This window comes from Dipodomys spectabilis, unplaced genomic scaffold, assembly GCF_019054845.1.
Source record: "Dipodomys spectabilis isolate Male_0828 unplaced genomic scaffold, ASM1905484v1 ptg000054l, whole genome shotgun sequence".
NCBI lineage: Eukaryota > Metazoa > Chordata > Mammalia > Rodentia > Heteromyidae > Dipodomys > Dipodomys spectabilis.
In genome coordinates, this window is record NW_024870731.1 from 8,890,804 (window position 1) to 8,912,430 (window position 21,627).

At 41.8% G+C, this 21,627-nt stretch overlaps 1 long non-coding RNA gene across 2 annotated transcripts in view; it reads left to right on the forward strand.

Annotated features, from left to right (window-relative positions):
- Positions 1 to 7,482, forward strand: part of LOC122108154 — a 39,060-nt gene extending 31,578 nt beyond the window's left edge. The window contains exon 4 of one of the 2 annotated variants that reach the window (XR_006147483.1): positions 6,762 to 7,482. This is a non-coding gene — a long non-coding RNA (uncharacterized LOC122108154). Of the gene's footprint in view, positions 1 to 2,871; positions 2,965 to 6,761 lie in introns of those variants that run through there. The other variant, XR_006147482.1, reaches the window with a different exon arrangement.
- The last annotated feature ends 14,145 nt before the right edge of the window (positions 7,483 to 21,627 follow it).

The following is a 21,627-nucleotide window of genomic DNA, read 5'->3' on the forward strand; positions in this document are numbered from 1 at the left end:
CAAGGTAGCTGGCCTAATTAAAGACTTGTAGTTCTGCTAATTGCCCATGATATCATCTACTTAAAAGACATTAAAGTCTCTACTAGACAATAGCAGCATAAGAAATATTAATACAAAAAATCAGCAACTTCCTGTATACTAATAACAAACTTGCCATAAAGGAATTGCATTTATAAAAGACTCAAAATTAAAATGAAATACCCAGGGACAAACCTGAATGGGGAAAGGGAAATGAAACATTTCTACAATGAAAATTATAAGAAGTTACTAGAAGATGAAACTGCCTACCATATTTGTGGGTTGTCAAAATTAATATTTTGAAAAATGGATATATTACAGAAAGCAATCTACAGGTTCAAGGTAATCCTCCTCAAAATTTTAGTGATGTTTTCGCAGAACTAGATAAAATAATCTTAGAATTCAAAGAGGTACAAGCCGATGTAAGCTAAAAGAAAAACACTAGTGATATTGCAACACCTGACTTTATACTATATAGTCTCCCAGCAAAACAGCATGGTACAAGAACAAAAACAGACACATATACCAGTGAAAAATCATAGAAAATACAGAAACAAACCATTGCAAACCAGGCAGACACACATGATTCCTGACAAAAGTTGCAAAAACATAGGCTGGAGAAAAGACAGGCTACTAAATAAATGTGCTAGGACAATTGGATATCTACCAGACTGAAACTTGATCCTACTAGAGTAAAATATAAGAAAGATCTGTGAACCCTCTAGCCTCTTAGTATTGACACTTTATTCATATAGAGCAATTTGTTCACATTTTAAGAGTTTTGCCCAATACAGGTGGCCGATACATGTAATTGTCACTACACAGTAGACAAAGAGTTGGATGATAACAGTGTACAAGTTAAAGGCTAAGGGCCTGAGTGCAAGGCCCAAGTACTAGGGAAAAATAAGTTAAAGGGCTTTTTATTTTCATATAAAGTCATTAAGTAATGTCTATTTTTTCTATTCGTTTTAGAGATTGTAGCTGTAAAATCTGTCTACAATTCTGCATGATGTGAAAAATGAAAGTAATTATGATTACTAATGATGATTTAATTGTATAGTTAAATGTTTATTTCGAAATTTTTCATGCAAATAAGTGCATAATTAGGAAAACAAGTTACTTGGCCAGTTAATCAGGTTTCGTTTTAGTCTTGTTGTTTGGGCTAAAATGTACTCCAGGATGTCATCTGTGATTTGGAATATTAAAAAAAATGCTTAAGGGTGAGCCTTTAGAAAGCAATGTCCCTACATTGCCAAGCATGGAGTGGGATGTGTTTGATGGAAAGAAAAGCTTGGAAAACCTGAAACATGAGAAGAAATCAGAAGGAGAGACGATTTGAGGCGTAGAAGCTGTGTGTTCAGAGTGGCTAGCCAATTGAATACAAGTACTCTCCAGACCTGGGCTTGAAGAGTCTCTATATGATCGTCCATTCTGTTTGTCTGTCATATTGCTGGTTGAGCCATTTTCAGAGAAAAGCATCATAATCAGATGGCAATCCTGTGTACTGTCAGAGAGGAGGCAAGCCACCTCTCCATACACATGCTGAAATCATGAAAAAAAAAAAAAGGTTAACCACTGAGATATGGGCATTTATCAGTGACAATATAAGCTCTACTCAAAAACCTATAGAGCAAGATCACTCTCACTCTAAAAAACTATGATAAAACTATGTTGTTACATATACCAGAATTCCCTGGTGTTTTCAGTTTCCGTGGATGTACTTTTGTGAAGCCAGATTGGTATCTGGCTGCAATAAAACAAATAGAATAAATTAAATTTGTAAGAAAAGATAGCTAGATAGGTAGGCAGGTAAGGCACTAGGCACTGTTTTATGAGTAATATTCACATTACAAAATGCTTAGCATAATGCAAGAAGTAAAATCAAGTTTTAGGAGGCTGAGGATATAATCATAATGCAAATACATGATGAAGTAAGTCATACATTAAAAATAAATTTCAATCGAGAAGCTATGAAGTTCACATTACATATGACTATAACACAATGCACTAAACAAACATACTGAAAATCTAGAGGTCTCTGAAAGAAAAGGGTATTTTATAAAATAGTAGTTAATTTAAAATTCAGACCTGAGAGTTTGAAGAATGCAAGTGAAGTTAAAAGATAATGAATTGTACCACATATAATTTTATTAGCTAAGGTCAGTAAAACTAGTAAACATACATGACTTATATAAGAGGGTTGCTGGGAAAGAGTAAAGGAAGGTCTGACATTGCTCAGGAAGAAATGTCCTCATTACCTGGCTTATGAAATGGTAATTCCTCTGTACATCACCTTAGTGATAATTAAAATTAAAAATAAAACAGAAAGTAGAAATATTCATAAACAAAAACACTATTACATGCATTATGGGCCAACATTTTCTTAAAATGAAAATAGCCCATGCATTGCTTAAGGGAATCTGGAATGAAATCTGAGGTCGGTGTGTTCTTTTCGTGTTATAAGGCATTGTTTACATGACTAGCAAACATCCCACTTACTTAGAATGAGGAGGAGGAAGCAGACAGGAGTGTTTATGCATTAGGCTCCCACCCCAGCCATACAAGGAGCCTCTTTCTACTTCACCTGGAAGTTCAGCTGGTGGAGGTACTGTTAGCTCTTCCACTCACCCAGGCCCCCTCAAGCTGGTGAGCCTTCTCTTGGTGCCCACCCACCCTAAGATGTGAACAGATGCCCAAATTCATGGCCTCCTTACAGCCCAAATCTCAGGAAGTAAAGAGAAGCCAGGCAGACTTAATGCCTCTTATTTTCAATGACAAAAGTTACTAAATAGAATTTAATATAGAGGTAGTGTCAATTGTTTTTTGGACAGCTTCTTTTTTTTTCCTTCCCAGATTGTCCCCACCCAGCACTATCTTCTCAGAATATCCTCTGTGCCTCTATTTCTTTACAACGGAATAAAAGTGGATGCCTTATATTTTCATAGATATTAGAGGATGCTATATACATGCAAATCAAACAAAGCAGTTAATCCAAGTAAGTTCAGCTGAGGTAAACGCTACACACTATTTGGCTTAAGGAAAGGCAACTAAGATTAAAGTAAGCCTTCAACTCGTTTAAATCTCTCCCCTAAGCAAATACTTTGCTGATTGCAGTATTCTCAGGGTATTTGATAAAACATTGCTCCATCCATAGAAAAGCAGACATTTGTGAAAGTAATTGCCAGAGATTTTATAGTAATTCATAATCACTATCTGGAACCTTAATGTAAACTTACATGCACATTTTTGGTGAGCTGTGTAATCTTATATTCCAAAATGGGGGGAAAAAAGCCGCCTTTTCAATATCTGAGAATGGGTCCACTAACTGGAAACAAATAAATCTTACTGCAAATACATGGACTTTTTATATTATAAACAAACTATAAATATTACTACTAAGGCATGGAATTTTTATATTAAAAATCAAACAAAGGAATTTTCCTATCTTATCTGCTTCTCTTTCTGACTGACTTTCGCATACACATAGGTACAGGGACATTCTCTCTCTCTCTATATCACACACACACACACACACACACACACACACACACACACACACACACACACACACACACCAATTTGTCTTTAATAGAAAGACAACCCCAACAGATGTATATAGCAAATTAAAATTTGTCATAGAAATGCAGTGCATGAGAAAATGAACCAGTGGTCATGCTTACCACACATTACACGGCCTACTCTCTGGCTTCACAGTGGGATGAGACAGAGAAATACAAGTAAGTTCATGAAGCAGTCATGTGACCTTCTTACCCGCCAAGCACTCTGGTCCAAAATAAGAAGCTATAAATTTCTTCCTCATTAAATACTTAGACATCTTCACAGAGAGATTTAATAGACAAGTCCTCTAAACCTTGTGTTTAAAAGTTAACCAGAGCTATCTCTCTAGAGTCCTCAGAACACATTTTCTGTCCAATATTTAACCACCTGTAAAACCTAAATTTTAATTTACAGAGAGGCAATTACAACTCATCTCCCAGTGTTTGGTTTGTATGTTCTTGCTTTTTGGTTACATTCTTATGCATTCTGCTAAACGTCCAAGGCCACACATGCCAGTTTTTAGAGATAGTTCTAGTTTCTAATAAGGCATATAAAATATAGTCAATTTGAAGTATATTTCTTCCCCAACTTGGTGAATAATGTGTTGGAATGTTTTCTTCAGAGCTTAGATTGAAGGGAACTTTCTTTCTCATATTTTTACAAGTTCTCCACCTCTATTCCTGCCTCTCTATCTCCAAGAAGACCACCGCCTCTCGTCACCTAGCCAGAGTAGATATCACAAGGCAAACATTTATAGTCCAGGAAATGCCCAGGAAAAAATGTGTTAATCAGAAGTCTAACCTCCAATTATCACTAGGACAAAAGCCCAAATTTTCAAACAATTCTTCCAAGAAGGGATTTGTTCTTCATTTTTGTAGGTACTCCTAACTCATAGCTGTATGCTTTTCAGTGCAAACTATTTCTTTCCTGTGAGAAATACACCTGTATGAGTATTGCAGCATTGTTGTCATTAATTGCTTTACCACCCATTTTCTTCTCAGAGATGTCAGTGAGATCTGGGTCTGGGAACAGCCACAAATCCCTCAATATTTTTAAGCCTTGCCTGCAGGCTGATGGCAGTCTCTTAAGCTGCCCCTGATTCATTCTCCATCACTCACCAGAATACAGAGGGCTGCTGTGACCACTACAAAAGGATGGTCTTCTCCTGCAGAGATTGATCTCAGCTAGCCAAGATTTTACTTTCATTTCTAATAGCAGAGTTTAGAGTCTTATTTTTCCCCTCAATCGCAACAACCCTGTAAGTCGTATCTTTACACCCTTCTGTACATCACTCCGATCCATCCTAATATAAAAATGCATTATTAATATCTACCTTTAATGTATTTGTTTGCTCAACAGTTTGGGAAACAAACAAAAAGACCTTCATCTGGCTTATATATACCCTCTACTATTGCTTGTTTCTTCCATCTTGCCTACTCCTCCATATACCCACTTCTGGGAAGCACTGTGGTTTCACTCAGGTAAATGTCACTCTGAGCTCTTCCATAATCTGCCCTAAGTTTAAATCCACGCTGGCTGTCCCTAGCTGCACTGCACATACCTTGTACACAATGATTTCGCTTTTCTGAGGAGGAGGCTATAAGGACATTGCATCTACCCCTTTTTCAAGTCTTTTAATTCAAAGGAAATTTGAGAGGAGGCAGGGTTCTAAGAGTGAAGTACCTTTTTCAGCTATAATGATAGATGATGTGTGAAAATATGTCACAAAAAGAATAAAAGAATAGAATTTGGTTCGTGTTTGCTTCTTCTACAGATGCTCATATCTCCTCTCTGTGTCTGTGTCTGTCTATCTGTCTGTCTCTCTCTCTCTATGTCTCTGTCTCTCTGTCTCTCTCTCTCTCCCTCTGTCCTGGGGTTGGAACTAGCTTTGTGTTTGCTAGGCAGGTGCTCAACCACTTGAGCTATGCTCTCAGACCTGTTCAATTATTTTTTAGATATAGGCTCATACTTTCTTCCTGAGTCAGCCCTGAAACACCATACTTCCACCTTCACCTCCCAGATAGCTAGGATTAGAGACAAGAATAATCCTGACAGACTGGTTCATTAAGATAGTATTCTGCTGTTTTTGCACAGATTAACTTCAAACAAAAATTCTCTCATTTCTGCCTCTAGGCACTTCTGATTACAAGCATGCTTCATAGCACACTTATTTCCTCTTTTAATGACATTGTAGTCAGAGAAGTTTGATTAATTTACAACAGTTTGAAGTATTAATTTCTTTATAGTAGTGTAGTATGGCTACTTAAATACACAAAGAATTAGTCATTTGGAATTGAAGATATCTAAACAGGATGGGTAAGAAGACTTGAAGAGAAAGATGTAAGTTAAGAATTGTTTTGTGCTCTAGAGGTTTAATGCTGGTTCTAAAACAATCATCCATTCCCTTCAAAGTACTGCACCAAACAGGTGCATTAAGAAAGTGAGAAGATGAAGAATACTAGCTATGAATGCCTCATGTTGAACTTAACGTTGGTAAAATTCAAGTCTTGTTAGATCAATGAAAACACTGTACCTCCACTTTCCTCGCTGCATGATATTAAGGCACTTAGGCAAATATCTCTTTCAGAGTATAACTTCAGTGCATAATTTGGAAAGGAAATCCATCATCTAGTTCTTTTCTACTTTCTCTGGATTTTTTTGGCATTTTCAAGCATAATGCTTTACCTAAAAACCCTTCAACACAGATTTCAGGAATTAAGGCCATATTCTGAGACTTCTACCTATTAAAAACAATCAAGCTTAAGTAACCAATTTAGGTAGCCTCAGAATAGGTAGCTACTGGGTTTGAGAATTCTCACTAGTATTGTTCTAGAGGATTCTGAAGAGTGACAGTGGGTGTTTTCTGCCACCATTATCCCCACCATTCTGTGAAAATGTCAGGCAGAAAATCGACTAAAGAGACCCAATATAAAGTTAGAAACTTGCCCAAAACTCTAAAGTATTATTTCTGATGCATTATTCTTAAGCTACAAATACATTTGTCTAAGACTCTGAAGTATTAGTATCAAAAGGAATGACATAAATTGGTGACACATAAGTATATCTTAAAATGGAGGTCAAATTAAGGATGACATGTACTCAAAATGGTTTATATGTTTCATCTTTTTGGGAAAGAGGGGGAAAATGTGGTTCTGCTAGCACTTAGAGGAATTACTTGTTCTCAGGTCACAGATCAGCCAACAACCAGAATCAAAGCCTGAAAACTCTTCCATCAGACACAAGCGCTCTGCAGGGTTGACTATGGAGGGAAGGAAAGTGTGGGACAAGCCAGGTGGCAGTGGATCTTGCCTTTCATCCTAGCTGCTCAGGAAAATTACAGTTCCAAGCTAGCCTACACAGACAAGTCTACAAGTGTCTACTTCCAATTCACCATCTAAAAGCCAGACTTGGGGAATGGTTCAAGTAGTAGAGAGCCAGCCAGGAGCTGAGAGAGTGTTAGTTGAAACCGTGGCATCACAAGATGGATGCAAACTCTGCTTGTGGTACCAGTTTCTCCATGGCTATTTCTATCCCTCAGACATCATGGAACCATACATAGAGCAGAGTTTGAGAAAGTTCACCATCACATTTCAAATCAATGGGGTGACTAGAAACTGACAAAAGACGAGACACACCAGTGCCGTATGCTATTTGATTCTTTCTAATAAAAAGTGAGAACCGTCTATCACCTCTGTAAAATTTAAAGACAATGTGGGATGCATGTTGTTGCTTTCTAATTTGAAAAAGATGAAGGTACATTTTAACTTGCCTGACATATGCATATAACGCACAGAATACCCTTGCCCCAATTCTCCTAGGTTCAGACTTTTCCTTTCTGGATTTTCTTAACCACTAGTTGGTTTGACAAGTTCAAACCCATGGAGTACTGGTACTATAAAACTTCTATCCATCAAAATCTCCTAATGCAGCTCTGATATTCTCACTAAAAAATCATGAGAGCAAATAAACAGCTCGTTTCTCTTCAAGCAAAGTGGCAACTGTGTGTACTTAAGGTGGAAATAGTTCTCTGTTAATTAACCTGTTAGGTGAAATATTCCGATTCTCAAAAACTCCCAGAGGATGAAGTACAGAGAAGCACTTCTTAGCCCTTAAGCTAAACCATCAAAACAGATTATATGAGAAACCTTTTGTATTATTCAACACAGTCTGTAGTACACAGGATAATGTACTACTTACAATGCTTCAACTGTGACACAGTGGAAAAATGACTTCTTTCCGAGAACATTTTCAGCCTTTGGAATGTCTTTGGTCTCTCAGAAAGTCAAAGGAAATCTACTATTGTTTGCTTGCCTGAGTTTATGCCCATTGTGTTTAAACAGAATAAGCTCATTTTCAAATTTCTTTCCATAGAATGCAAAACACTAGCTGAGCTAAAACATTGTGCTTATCTTAAAGAGAACTTTGGTGATTGCAGCAGAACTGGCTAGTGTTGTTATTATATTAAAACATGTTCACCATAACAGGTCTAAGTGTTTTAAACTTGTCTCATGGTGTTCTCTTCAATGAAGTCTGAAGCTACATAATCACTTACAGCTTTTTTTTCCCCTGTATTTGTTGAGTGTGGCTCTGTCCTTGAGCTTTTCTCCTCAAGGCTAGTGCTCTACCACTTGAGTGACAGCTCCACTTCCAGGTTTGTGTGGCTAACTGGAGTTAAAAGTCTTAGGGAATTTCCTGCCTGGGTTCGTTTTGAACAGTGATCTTGCTAGTATTCAAAGCATGACCCACTGGCTCCTGGCATCTTATAGCTCTTAAAAAGAACCATTGTCTCCTTCCTTCCTTCCTTCCTTCCTTTCTTCCTTCCTTCCTTTCTTCCTTCCTTCCTTCCTCCATTCCTCCATTTTCTCCTCCTCCTTTCCCTTAGGCTGAACATTCTTGTCCTGTTCCCCCTTTTTCTCCTCTTGCTCCCTTCTCCTACTCCCAGAATGCTATCATATCATGCAGAGGAACAGCACAGAGTCACCTTTTCTGTGCTAATTAATTTTGAATATTCACAATTACTAGACAAAACCAGTAGGAAAGAAAAGCAAAATAGTCACTTGCCTTGATATCCCTCCCTCTGCCTATCTGCCTTCTGTGTAGTCTCCCTGATCCTTCTCCTGGAGCTCCTGGAACAAATACTCTGGGTTTGTGTTGACTGAGTAACTGACATAGGCAGGTGCATTAAGTTAGATTGTGGTTTTACCTCCAGCCCAACAGGTAATACAGAGAACAGGGTGTGTAATCGTGACATTGAACTAGGCCTCATTTACATTGTCCAAAAGTATTCTTTGAAATCATTTTAAAGATTCACTGTTGTCATTACCTGTGTGTCAATATGAGAAAAAATGAAGAACAGAAGGGACACATTGAGGATCTGGGAGAAAATTATTATGGAACAGGGCATTTTTTAATGATTCCCTTCCAAAGATCCTTAAGTATAATCTATCTTATGCCCATTCTTTATTTCTTTCTTTTATTCCTTTTTGCTGCTGCTTCTTGTTCTTCTCATTTTTCTTTTTTTCTTGTTGTTTCTATAGTTAACGAATTCTCTCTCTCTCTCTCTCTCTCTCTCACCATTCTAGTATTGCGATTCAGCTCAAGTCTCACATTTCCTAGGCAAGTACCATTTGAACAATGCCTCTAGCACATTCTTGGCTTGGGTATGTGTGTGTGTGTGTGTGAGTGTACGCACACATGTGCGTGTAAATTTTCACTTTCTCCCTTTATTCCTTAATTACCTCTCACCCTAACACCACTGAACCTCCTGGTAGTTATTTTGATAAACAGTTTGCTGGTTTGGATTAATTTTGGGAGTGTCTGATTTTATGACCAGCCTGGATTGTTATTCTCCTGTATTTCCTTTTGTCACTAGGCTGAAAAGCAAGTGCCATTGTGCCCAGCCAGAGTGCTTTCTCCGTAGTTTGGGATAACAGGCTTACACCACCTCACCCATTCATTGTTGAGATGGGAGTATTATGTATTTCTATGCTCAGGCTGGCTTTGAATTACAGTCCGTTAATATCTGTTTCCCAAGTGGCTAGTATTATACTTTATGGGTCCCTGACTGAATTTTAAAGCCTACTTGCACCTTTAATTTTGTATAGGTACTAATTTTAAAGTACAGAACTCAGGGTCTTCCATGGATTTAGCATTCAGTACCCGTTACTAGACACTGGAGAGTCCTAGCTTCTGTGTAGCTCTTTACATTGTCACTTAATGATGTCTTCTACAGGGAACTGAGCCTGATGCCTCAAGACACAGGGACTGAGAGCCTGAGGTATTTCAGATGCTCACAAATCCCTGCCAGCAGGGAGGCTTACTGGATTCCACCCATAAAGTAGTACTTTATGGAACTTGGAGGAAAGGAACTAGACCTACTCAGGATTCCATGATTTTTCAACTCCCTGACTCCACAAAAGCAAGCAGAAAACTCAGAGCCAGTAACAGCTTTCTCCTTAGGGGTCCAAAATCCCAAAATGTTTGGTAAACACCTCTATCTTTATGTTGACTCATTTTTTTTTTGTTTGAATGACAAGAAATGTTTGTTTACTTACAAACGAAGATATCTACATACTTATACTCCCAGCCCAAAGCTGATGTTCAAACCTCAATAGCTCTCTCCTATTGCATCCATGTTTCCTTATTCACTAACTTCCCTTGTAAAACCTGCATTATTTTGTTGGAATTATTTAAAATTGTATCATTTTTGTTTTATATTATTATACCTGGTAAAAATCATACTACACAGCAATTGAGAGGATGGAATACTTTATCATTCACAAATATTTCCTTTCTAAATATTAGTCTATCCTCTGGTTTGATTCAAGAAATGCAGATTTGAGATGGTATAAGTTGCATTCAATTTTTTTATGCATGTACTGGTATTGGGAAATGCAAATGTTTTTAAGTTCTGAAACTAATGTCATTTAAAATTGTGAAAACAGGGCTGGGAAGGTGGCTCAGTGGTAGAGTGCTTGCCTTGCACAGCTGAGGCGCTGGGTTTTATTCCTCAGCACCACATAAGCTGAAAAAGCCAGAAGTGGAGCTCTGGCTCAAGTAGCAGAGAGCTAGCCTTGAGCTAAAGAGCTAAGGGACAGTGCCAGGCCCAGAGTTCAGGCCCCACAACAACCAAAACTAAATAAAACTAAATAAAAAATGTGAAGACAGAATGGGGAGCACTATGAGGAATTCCTACAAATGGGGTACAGGAGGCTCCTGGTGGTAATCTTACCTGTTCCAGAAAGGAAGATGCAGAAGATCATACTTCAAGGCCCACCCAGACAGATAAGTTAAGACATTCTAACTCCAATTAAACATCAAAAAGCTGGACTGGAGACATGGCTCAAGTGGTAGACCACCGGCCAATCAATCAAGCAAGGATGAAGACCTCTGAATTCAAACCTTTGTACTTACTTCAAGTTATTTCGTCTCCCATTGTGGGTGATGCTGCAAGCATAATGTGGTTCAGTGAGGAATTAGGGTCACCAGAGCCTGCTAGGCTGGAGTTTTTGTGCCAGTTTTCACAAGTGTGGCAGTGTGAAAACACTATGTGAGTCACTACAACAGGCCTGCTGGGGAGTAATGGCAGGGTTCACTGCAGGCACAGGTGATGTTGTGGCCACATGTCCTGACTGCATGATGTTGTCACGAGGACATCGTAGTGCCACCAAATGAGGCCAGACAGACAACCAAACAGGTTTGGGGCATATCCAGTGATATTCATGGATATCATAGCTCTGGGGAACCAATTCCCTTGCACCTCCTAAAAAATTGGATTTAAGGGGAGTCAGGAATCCTCATACTTCGGTTGAATGTTGACTTTTACATTTAATCTAAAGCTCTTTCTATGGCTATTTGCATTCTCTGCAAACTGTTTATTTAAATAGACCCTTTATTATACTTCTGATTCACACCCAAACCTATGGAACCCATCAACAAAAGAAAAGATGGACAAATCATTTAATTTTGATGAATTCATTTTAAATTGTATTTATTAATAAAGATGGGGGCTTTATTTGAAATAAGGAAAGATAGTGGTAGTGCAATGAGTAATGCAATAAGTACCACTTGTGAGGAAACAGCTTTTCATCTTTCAGGATCTAGGACTTCTGAAACATGGTCCAGCTCTTTGCTGAGTCAAGCTAGTTTTCAAGCAAGAGAAGGTGACTAAAGAGTCATTAATGAGTCTCCACTGGAACATCCTAATAAAGCAATCAAGCTGTAGGTAGAGAAGACTTGTGTTAAGAGAAAGTAAAATAAACTTTCAGTCTTATTAGAAAGCTGGACCTGTCTCTTGAGTCCTGTTACAGAGTTTGATCTTCTACATTTAAAATTTCTGCCTTTGGCAGCCTGTAGGTGCTTCAGAGTTGGAAAGTGAGCGTTTGGTGGATTTTTTAAATCTCAAGTGTCCTGTATTTGATGAGTCACCGTTTGCCATTGTGGCAGAGGTTGCAGGAATGGCTTGGTTCAGGGATGAATTAGGGTCACGAGAGCCGGTTTGTCTGGAGATTTTCTTGCCAGTTTTCTTCCGTCTGGTAGTATTAAGAACACTGTGTGAGTCGTTACCAGAGGTGTGCTGGGGAGTAATGGCAGGGTTCACTGCAGGCACAGGCATGGACATGGCCATATGTCCTGTTGGCATGTTGGTGTCATTAGGTGGTTGCATTGTAGGCACACTTAGGTCAATAATTGGTGCTTGCAAAGGTACTAGTTGGCTCAGAGACAAACTGTCAGGTTGTCCATTGAAGACCCCGACTGTCGGGTTTGGAAGGGCACCAGCACTAGATGGATAGCCAGTGTGTGGGCCTGGCCCCGGCATGTGCTGGGATTGTATAAATTGACTGTGGGAGTCTTGGATGCTGGAAATAATGCCACCGTGTGGCACATGGGCAGGAGCAGAATGGTACTGGTTCACTACAGAGAGGTTTGTCAAGACGGTTGGAGATGGAAAGATCGAAGCCTCTGACGGATGCGTTATATCCATCATGTTATCGTCATCGTCCATGGACGGTTTTAGTGGTGGGGAAGAACCACTTCTGTGAACAATGACAACTGCTTGGTCCATGTTGGGAAGGACCGGAGGAGCAGAAGTTATCGGAATAGAGGGATTGTACATTTGATGTACAACAGGGATCACATTGACGGAGTCATTAGGTGGTTGCATTGTAGGCACAGTTAGGTCAACAACTGGTGCTTGTAAGGGGACTGGTTGGCTCAGAGAGAAATTATTGTCAGGTTGCCCACTGAAAACCCCAAGAGTGGGGTGTGGAAGGGCACCAGCACTAGATGCATGGCCAGTATTTGGACTTGGCCCCTGCATGTGCTGGGATTGCATAAACTGATTGTAGGAGTCCTGATTGCTAATAATAGTGTCACTCTGTAGCACATGGGCAGGAGCAGGATGGGCCTGGTTCACTACAGAGAGGTTGTTTGACAAGATGGGAGGATATGGAAAGATCGAAGCCTCTGATGGATGCGTTATATCCATCATGTTATCGTCATCGTCCATGGATGGTTTTAGTGGTGGGGAAGCGCCACTTCTGTGAACAATGACAACTGCTTGATCCATGTTGGGAAGGACCGGAGGAGCAGAAGATATCGGAATAGAGGGATTGTACATTTGATGTACAACAGGGATCACATTGACAGAGTCATTAGGTGGTTGCATTGTAGGCACAGTTAGGTCAACAACTGGTGCTTGTAAGGGGACTGGCTGGCTCAGAGAGAAATTGTCGGATTGCCCACTGAAAACCCCTAGTGTGGGGTCTGGAAGGGCACTAGCACTAGGTGGATAGCCAGTATTTGTTGCAGGAGTGGCCTGGTTCAGGAATGAATTAGTGTCACGAGTGCCTGTGCGTCTGGAGATTTTCTTGCCAGGAGTTTTCTGTCTGGCAGTGTTGCAAACCCCAGAAGAGTCACTACAAGAGGTGTGCTGGGGAGTGATATCAACGTTCACTGCGGGCACAGGCATTGGCGTGGCCATATGTCCTGCTTGCAGGTTGGTGTCACTAGTCACAGTTAGGTCAATAATTGGTGCTTGCAAAGGTACTGGTTGGCTAAGAGACAAACTGTCAGGTTGTCCTTTGAAGACCCCGACGGTGGGGTGTGGAAGGGCCCCAGCACTAGATGCATGGCCAGTGTGTGGGCTTGGCCCCGGCATGTGCTGAGACGGTATAAACTGATAGTGGTAGTTCTGCATGCTAGAAATAACGTCACTGTGTGGCACATAGGCAGAAGCGGGATGGGCCTGGTTCACAGCAGAGAGGTGGTGTGTCAAGATGGGAGGAGATGGAAAGATCGAAGCCTCTGAAGGATGTGTTATATCCTTCATATGATGATTGTCCATGGATAATTTCATTGGTGGGGAAGAGACATTTCCATGCATAAGGACAGCTGCTTGGTCCATGTTGGGATGGACCAGAGGAGCAGAAGATATTGGAAGAGAAGGATTGTGCACTTGATGCACAAGAGGGATCACATTGACAGAGTCATTAGGTGGTTGCATTGTAGGCACGGTTAGGTCAATAACTGGTGTTTGTAAGGGCACTGGTTGGCTCCGAGAGAAATTGTCGGATTGCCCACTGAAAACTCCAAGTGTGGGGTCTGGAAGGGCACTAGCACTAGGTGGATAGCCAGTATTTGTTGCAGGAGTGGCCTGGTTCAGGGATGAATTAGTGTCATGAGAGCCTGTGCGTCTGGAGATTTTCTTGCCAGGAGTTTTCTGTCTGGCAGTGTTGCAAACACCGTAAGAATCACTACAAGAGGTGTGCTGGGGTGTATTATCAGCATTCACTGCAGGCACAGGCATGGACATGGCCATATGTCCTGTTTGTAGGTTGGTGTCATTAGGTGGTTGCATTGTAGGCACAGATAAGTCAATAATTGGTGTTTGCAATGGTACTGGTTGGCTCTGAGACAAACTGTCAGATTGTCCATTGAAGACCCCAGTGGTGGGGTATGGAAGGGCACCAGCACTAGATGCATGGCCAGTGTGTGGCCTTGGCCCCGGCATGTGCTGGGATTGTATAAACTGATTGTAGGAGTCTTGTTGGTTAGAAATAATGTCACTGTGTGGCACATGGGCAGGAGCAGGATGGGCCTGGTTCACTACAGAGAGGTTGTTTGTCAAGATCGGAGGAGATGGAAACATAAATGCCTCTGAAGGAGGTGTTGTATCCATCATGTTATCATCATCGTCCATGGATAATTTCATTGGTGGGGAAGAGCCACTTCCGTGAGTAAGGACAACTGCTTGGTCCATGTTGGGAAGGACCGGAGGAGCAGAAGATAGCGGAAGAGAGGGATTGTGCATCTGCTGCACAAGGGGGATCACATTGACGGAGTCATTAGGTGGTGGCATTGTAGGCGCGGTTAGGTCAATAACTGGTGTTTGTAAGGGGACTGGTTGGCTGAGAGAGTAATTATTATCAGGTAGTCCACTGAAAACCCCAAGTGTGGGGTGTGGAAGGGCACTAGCACTAGATGCATGGCCAGTATTTGGGCTGGGTCCCTGCATGTGCTGAGACTGTATAAACCGATTGTGGGGGTCTTGCTTGCTGGAAATAGTGTCACTGTGTGACATTGTGTGCTGTGGTTGCACAACAGAGATGGCATTGTTGGAATAGTGATCATTTTGAGGGACCAAGGTTTGGGAAGAACAGGACCCCCTGGTAGGAGGTAGGTTGGTGGGGGCTGGCCCCATCCCAAGTTGCCCCTGGTACAGACTGCAGGGGATTTGGGGAACTGGATAGGTATAGGGTGTTGCAGGGGCAGTGGGGTCTGGGCCCACGGTGACATGGCCCTGAGGCGGACTGCAGAGCGCCTGGGGTACTGGTGGGCTGGTGGGCACTGGCCCATTCGGCAAGTGTCCTGGTTGCAGGCCACAGGGGGCCTGAGGTATTGGTTGTGGGGGAGGTATAGGTGGGCCGCTGGGTACGGGCCCATTCATAAAGTTTCCCTGTTGCAGGCTATTGGGAGCCTGCGGCAATGCACAGGAGTCAGTGGTGGAGACTTGGGGAGATGAGTAAATGACGGCTGCAGATGGTGGTGTGGTATCCATCTGAACAATATCGTCATCTATGGCCGGCTGCAGGCTCACATGACAGGATAGGCTGGGGGCGGCTGCAGCCATATCAGTGGTGGTAGTGTTCATGGGAAGTGGGACTACAGGGAGGGTGGGGAAGGGAAGAGGACGGGAATCAGGAGAAGCAGCAGTGTTAGATTCCTTTGTGCAGGGGAGAATGGAATGATCAGGAAGAGGAAGTTTGGAGGAGAGAGAAGTGGTAGGGGTTGCAGCTCTCATTAAAGGGGCATGGTTTCCATTTTTATCATTTAGAACCCCCAGTTGAGAGGCTGGGGTACAAAAAGGAAGAGAGTCTGCAGGAGGAGCCAAAGAGGAAATGAGGATTTTAGGTGCCAGACCCTCGTTAGAGTTTGATGAGGATGCTGGCACAATGTTGGCCCCACCAGCCTGCTCTTCCACATTAGCGGTGCTGAGAAGAGCTGGGTTGTTTAAAGTGCAGGCAGGCAGGGTCACGAAGACATAAGTCTCTACAACAGGTGGAGGAACAGAAGAGGCAGTGTTGATGTCACTGCCATCTGTCACTTCTGTTCTCCCTGAGCATTTTGTCTTACAGATTTTACTATGAGTAGACTGAGTGGTGTTACAAATGTCCACGTCTTTCTGCATGTCCATGCATGGAAGTTTAGGAGGAGGGGGAAGCTCACTGCGACCCCACTGTACGGGCACTGGCACAATCTCTGGCAAAGGCAGAGCTGATGGCAATGCTGCTTTCCTTTTGGATGCTCTGTGAGCTGCCAGATTTGGGGTAGCAGGGCTTGCTGGTGGTCTAGCTGTGGGTGTTTCAACTGCCACCCCCTTCACTGACTCCAGGGAGTCCCGTGGTGGACGAGCTTTGGGCTTTACACCCATTGCCCCCTTGGCTGCCTCCTGAGAGTCTGGTAGATGAGCTCTGGGCTTTTCACTGTCCACCATCTTCGCTGACGCTTGGGAGTCTTGTGTTGGATAAGCTTTGAGCTTTTTACCCACTACCCCCTTCGCTGACTCCTGGGAGTCTGGTGGTGGACTTGCAGTGGGCTTTTTGCCCTCCACCACCTTACCTGACTCCTGGGAACGTGAGCCGTTCCGGGGTTGGTTTTCACCCAGATTGTCCGCCGTGGTGTTTTGCGAGCTGGGAATGTCACGGCCATGAGATTGGGTACCTAGAGGAGACACAAGCACCTTTTCGTTCCTTTCCACACTGGGAAGAGTCCTGGGCTGGGGAGTAAGGCAGCATCCATTGAGAGTAAGTCTCTCCTGACGGTCACAGGACGGCATGGTGCCGTTGCTCCGTTGCTAGGTCGTCCCCTCCCACTGGCCTGTCCCTGATGGTCTCCCTGAATTTTGAACTCACCCTCTTGGCCTTCGAACTCGTCGCTGTTGGAGTCGGGAAGAGGGACGTCCCACGGCATCCTGGGCACCACGAGATGATTGCGCGGTCTGGGTGTTGTAATTCGGGCTGTGGACTCGAGCTGACCCGAAGGGGTGCTTGGGCTGCTGGGGGTTTCCAACCCCGAGTCTCCAGCTGGCAGCGGAGGCGCAGGTCTTTTTGGCGATCGCTCTGGAGACGCCGGAGGGCCCTGCCCCGGGGTGGTGTCCGAGGCCTCCGGCTCAGGGCACCTCCTCTTGGGGGCCCTGGGTGGACCGGCTGGTGGCGGCGCCGGCCTGGGACCCGTCCTGACCTTCCTACAGATGGGACAGCGTGCAGGCTCGGGTCCTGCGCTGCGACCCCACCTCGGGAAGGTGAGGCCGGGCAGCTCATCATACAATTTACTGAGAACGTTTGCCATGACGGGCAAATATGTGCGAATTATCAGCTATGAGAGGGAGAAGGGGCGGCAGCGATCCTTCTCCTCGGGTCGCTGAGGACGCACTGCCCAGCCTGGCCTCTGTGACATCACCTGCGCATTCCACAGACCAAGTGCGCCGCACGCGGAGGGCGCGCGACAGGCTCCAGGTCACGTTTGAACCCCACATTCTTCTGATGGTCACGCAGATGCTAGTGGCCCAGGCAGCCCCTGGACCCAGCATGAATGGGAGAAGCTCTCCATTCATCCACCTTCTTGCAATCCTAGTATCTGAGTTACTGTCTATTTCCATAGTCCATCCAGGACCCTCTTCCACATTTCTTATCTACGGTGAGCACAAGCACTGGTCCACAGGCATCATCTCCTCACATCAGGCTCCAGGGCACCAACTGTCAGCACAGCTTCATGCCCCTCTCTCTTGGACTTGAGTCTTGCACACTAAATGCATTTCGTGTAGGTGGAGGAATTCAACGGTGTCGTGGACTTCCTGTGGGCTTTTTGCCCCCCACCACCTTACATGATCCCTGGGAGTTTGATCAGTCTGGGAGTTGGTTTTCACCCAACCTGTCCTTGGCACAGCTTTGGGAGCTGGTGATCTCACAGGGTAACTACAGGAGACACCAGTATCTTTCAACATTGGGAAGATTTCCCTGCTGGGAAGTAGGGGAGCATCCACTGCAAGTGAAGGCTCTCCTCATGGATAGATTGTATACGATCTCTTTGGATGTGTGCTAAAGAAATTCAGCAGCCTGTTATTCCATATAAATACCAAGCTAGTTTTCTGGTCTTTATGGAAGGTGTGGACAAATCACACAACTCATTGGTTTGCTAGCAAAGAATGGAACCTAATTTGGACTTTATGAGACATCAGTTGGGTGTACTGTTCAAGAACATTAGGGTCAAGTTAATATAAGTTTAGATTTCCTTATGCCCAAGACCAGAGTTCTGCTACTGGAGGTATGGACAAGGGATATATACATAGGATGATTGAAAGAGTTATAATACAATATCACTTGTAATATAAGGTAGTGATAAACAGATGAGAAAACATACATTCATCTTTTGGGACTCAGGCTGCTCATAGATGGCATCCCACAAGTGTTAATTAAATTATTATCAATTTTATTATTGTATGCTAGTCAATCTGCTAAGAATTTTACGTACGTTACTTAACCCATTCCTCAGTATTTTCAATAGGTTTGCGCAACTGGAGTTGTAATTTTACAAGGATGAAAGACGAGGCGCATATATTTTTCTAGGGAAATGAGGAAGGTACTTCTGAGCTAGCTTCTTATATATAGCCACAGTGTATCCAAAGCCAGGGCTGGCAGATCTTAGAGCTAGATTCTAGTTTGTGAACAAGAGAAATAGTTAGAAAACATGGTTCTGTTTTATGCCAGACTGCCTAGGAAACTTCAAGCCCTTGATCTTTTTATTATTGGTATACACATTTCCCTAACCATAAGGATTGTCTTTATTTCCATTGCGTTTAATTCTTTACATGAATACTTTTCTGTACCCACCCCAATGTCTTCCTTCCCTGTTTGCACCATAAGAAATTTATTAAAGTATGTGAGAAAAATATACAAGGCAAATATATGTTACCCCAAGCAAAAAAAAAAACAGATTTTAAAACTCTTCACTCTATGCCTTTCTTCTGTTTAACTAATTATTTATAATAACCAAGTTATCGAGTCAGTCCGTATGCCTATCAACAAATGAATGGATAAAGAAAAGACAGTCTATATAATGTAGTTTTATTCAGCCATAAAATAGAACAAAACTATGTTTTCTGCAGAAAAATGAACAGATCTTGAATGTTTTCTCTCATATATGGAATTGGATTTTAAAATAAAAAAGGTGTATCAAGTGCCAGTGGTTTATACCTCTAATCCTAACTACTTAGGAAGTTGAGATCTGAAGATTGTAGTTCAAAACCAGCCAGAACAGGAAAGCCTGTGAGACCCTTATCTCCAATGAACTACTGAGAAAGGAAAGTGGAGCTGTGGCTCATGTGGTAGATTACTAGTCTTGAGCAGAACAGCGCAAGGATACTGGCTAGGCCTTGAATTACAGCTCCAGGACCGGCACACGTACACACGAATGAGCAATCATGTGAACACACACACAGATATTACAAAAGTGTGAGAGGTTATCTTAAGGAATAAAAGTGCCATAAAGAAACTTGCTGTATTATATAATTTATAATAATAATAAGTAATCAAAATCAAAATGAATGCATCTGACATAGTATTTTAAAATTTTTAATAAATACAGATCTACTTAGAGATCAAAGCTGTTAATTTACGATGGAAAAGAATGATAATTATCAAACAGAAAGATACTGAACCTAGGAAGTTCTTAAGTGACTATATGATAAGACCCTTACTTATCACCAGATAATGAGGCATCCAGATCCAATTGTCACTCTTCCTCAGAGAGGTCGTGAGAGCTATGTCTGGGCAGTTTAGGGCATCATTTGATCACAATACACAGGACTCTTTTGCAGGGACCAGAAACTTAAGCGAAGTTATGCGCCTGTTGCAAATTTGTATCTTAGCAACATGCACATTTTAAATAAATAAATGATTCTCCAAATAACTTTATTCACCGAGGAGAGATTTCAGGTTCTTGTCTGTCGGTCTAAATAGCACTTGATGTTCTGTTCCTTCTGTGTGGAATCTAAAAACCACGCAAACTTTCTTCCCCCATTGTTAAATTATTCTCACAAGTGGAAAATGCTTTGCTTTCCGGCAATGGTGAAACAGTGCTTTTCAAATTTCTCCAGGGTTATTAGAGAAACAATGTCAGGGATGAGAGTTTGATTTAAAGGGATGAATGTTTGTCAGACAGCATTTCTGAATCCCCTGCTAGAACACTGAATTGGCCAAGGAGATGTTTTAATTTCATTTCCAGTCGTGTCCTAACTCGAGTGTTTCTATTAAGGATCTTGGAGTTAAGTGGGACAGGGATGTTGGCAGACAGAAGGAAAGGGAAAATTATGATACAAGACAGAACATTCAATAAATTTTATGTACATAATTACATGAGAAATTGTTTTGTTGAACCAATGAAATCAGGCAAAGTTCTAAGAAGCCTCTGTGGAATGTTGAATGTCTATTTTCACTCACATCTACCCATACTTCACTTCTGTTTTCCATGCTCTGTGACAAGATTCACAAGCTATAGACTTTATTTTTATACAAATACCTCTTCTGCATGGAGGTATTTCTCATTATCTGTAGACCAGAATCCCGAGTTTGAGCAACTCTTTCCTAAGTAGGGTAGCTCATTTTCATCGTGGCAATGTTCAACTTCCCAAAATGTCTCTTATAGAAGCTTTCCTTGACTTCTTCCATTCTACCTAGAAGTCAGGTAGCTCTTCTTCTATAACCTGTTACAACTCTCCACAGCCCCAAAGTTACATGTTTGCATGTCCATTTACCGTCTAACTATGAACTTCTTAAGCCAGAACATATGTTTTATTTAGACTTTAAAAAAACCCTATTGATTGAGATAATGTTGTGTTGAGAAGTGTTCTTTGATGGATAGATGGCTGCTCTCTGGGTGATAAAAGAGTTAGACATGAGGGAAATAATCTCATCTGTAAGGTGCACAAGGTACATATTCACTACTTAAGGAGATAGGTAAGTAGAAAAAGCAACTGATTTTGAGGCAAAAAAAATTGGGCTTAGATAGGTATTGTACTACTTATTGGTTGTTTAGTCTTGCTTTGATTGTTTATCTTAGACCATTACAAACATGGTTAAGTGTCATTAAGCTTATATCCAAGGATTTTTGATATGGTTTGGTCACTTATAAAAATGTATAAAATGGCATCTATTATTTCTACTATGCATTGATCTATGCGTCTTAAAACATTTTCCTTTTTCTGAATAAAAAATATGTTAAAGACCTCTACACACACAAACATGTATAGGCATTTCTACCTCAGCACAAACTTTCACACAGGTAGTTGATTTATCACACAGGTAGTTGATTTATCACACACGTGTGTGCAATATTCCCACAAGACAAACACAAAATAATCAATACAAAATGCCCATTGTCCTTAAAAATACCAATTCTGACCAATTTTTGCTTGTTTTTGATAGGACATAGAAAGGGTTCCTAATAGTATTAAATAATTACATTGCTTTATATGATTTGTTATGTACCAGATGC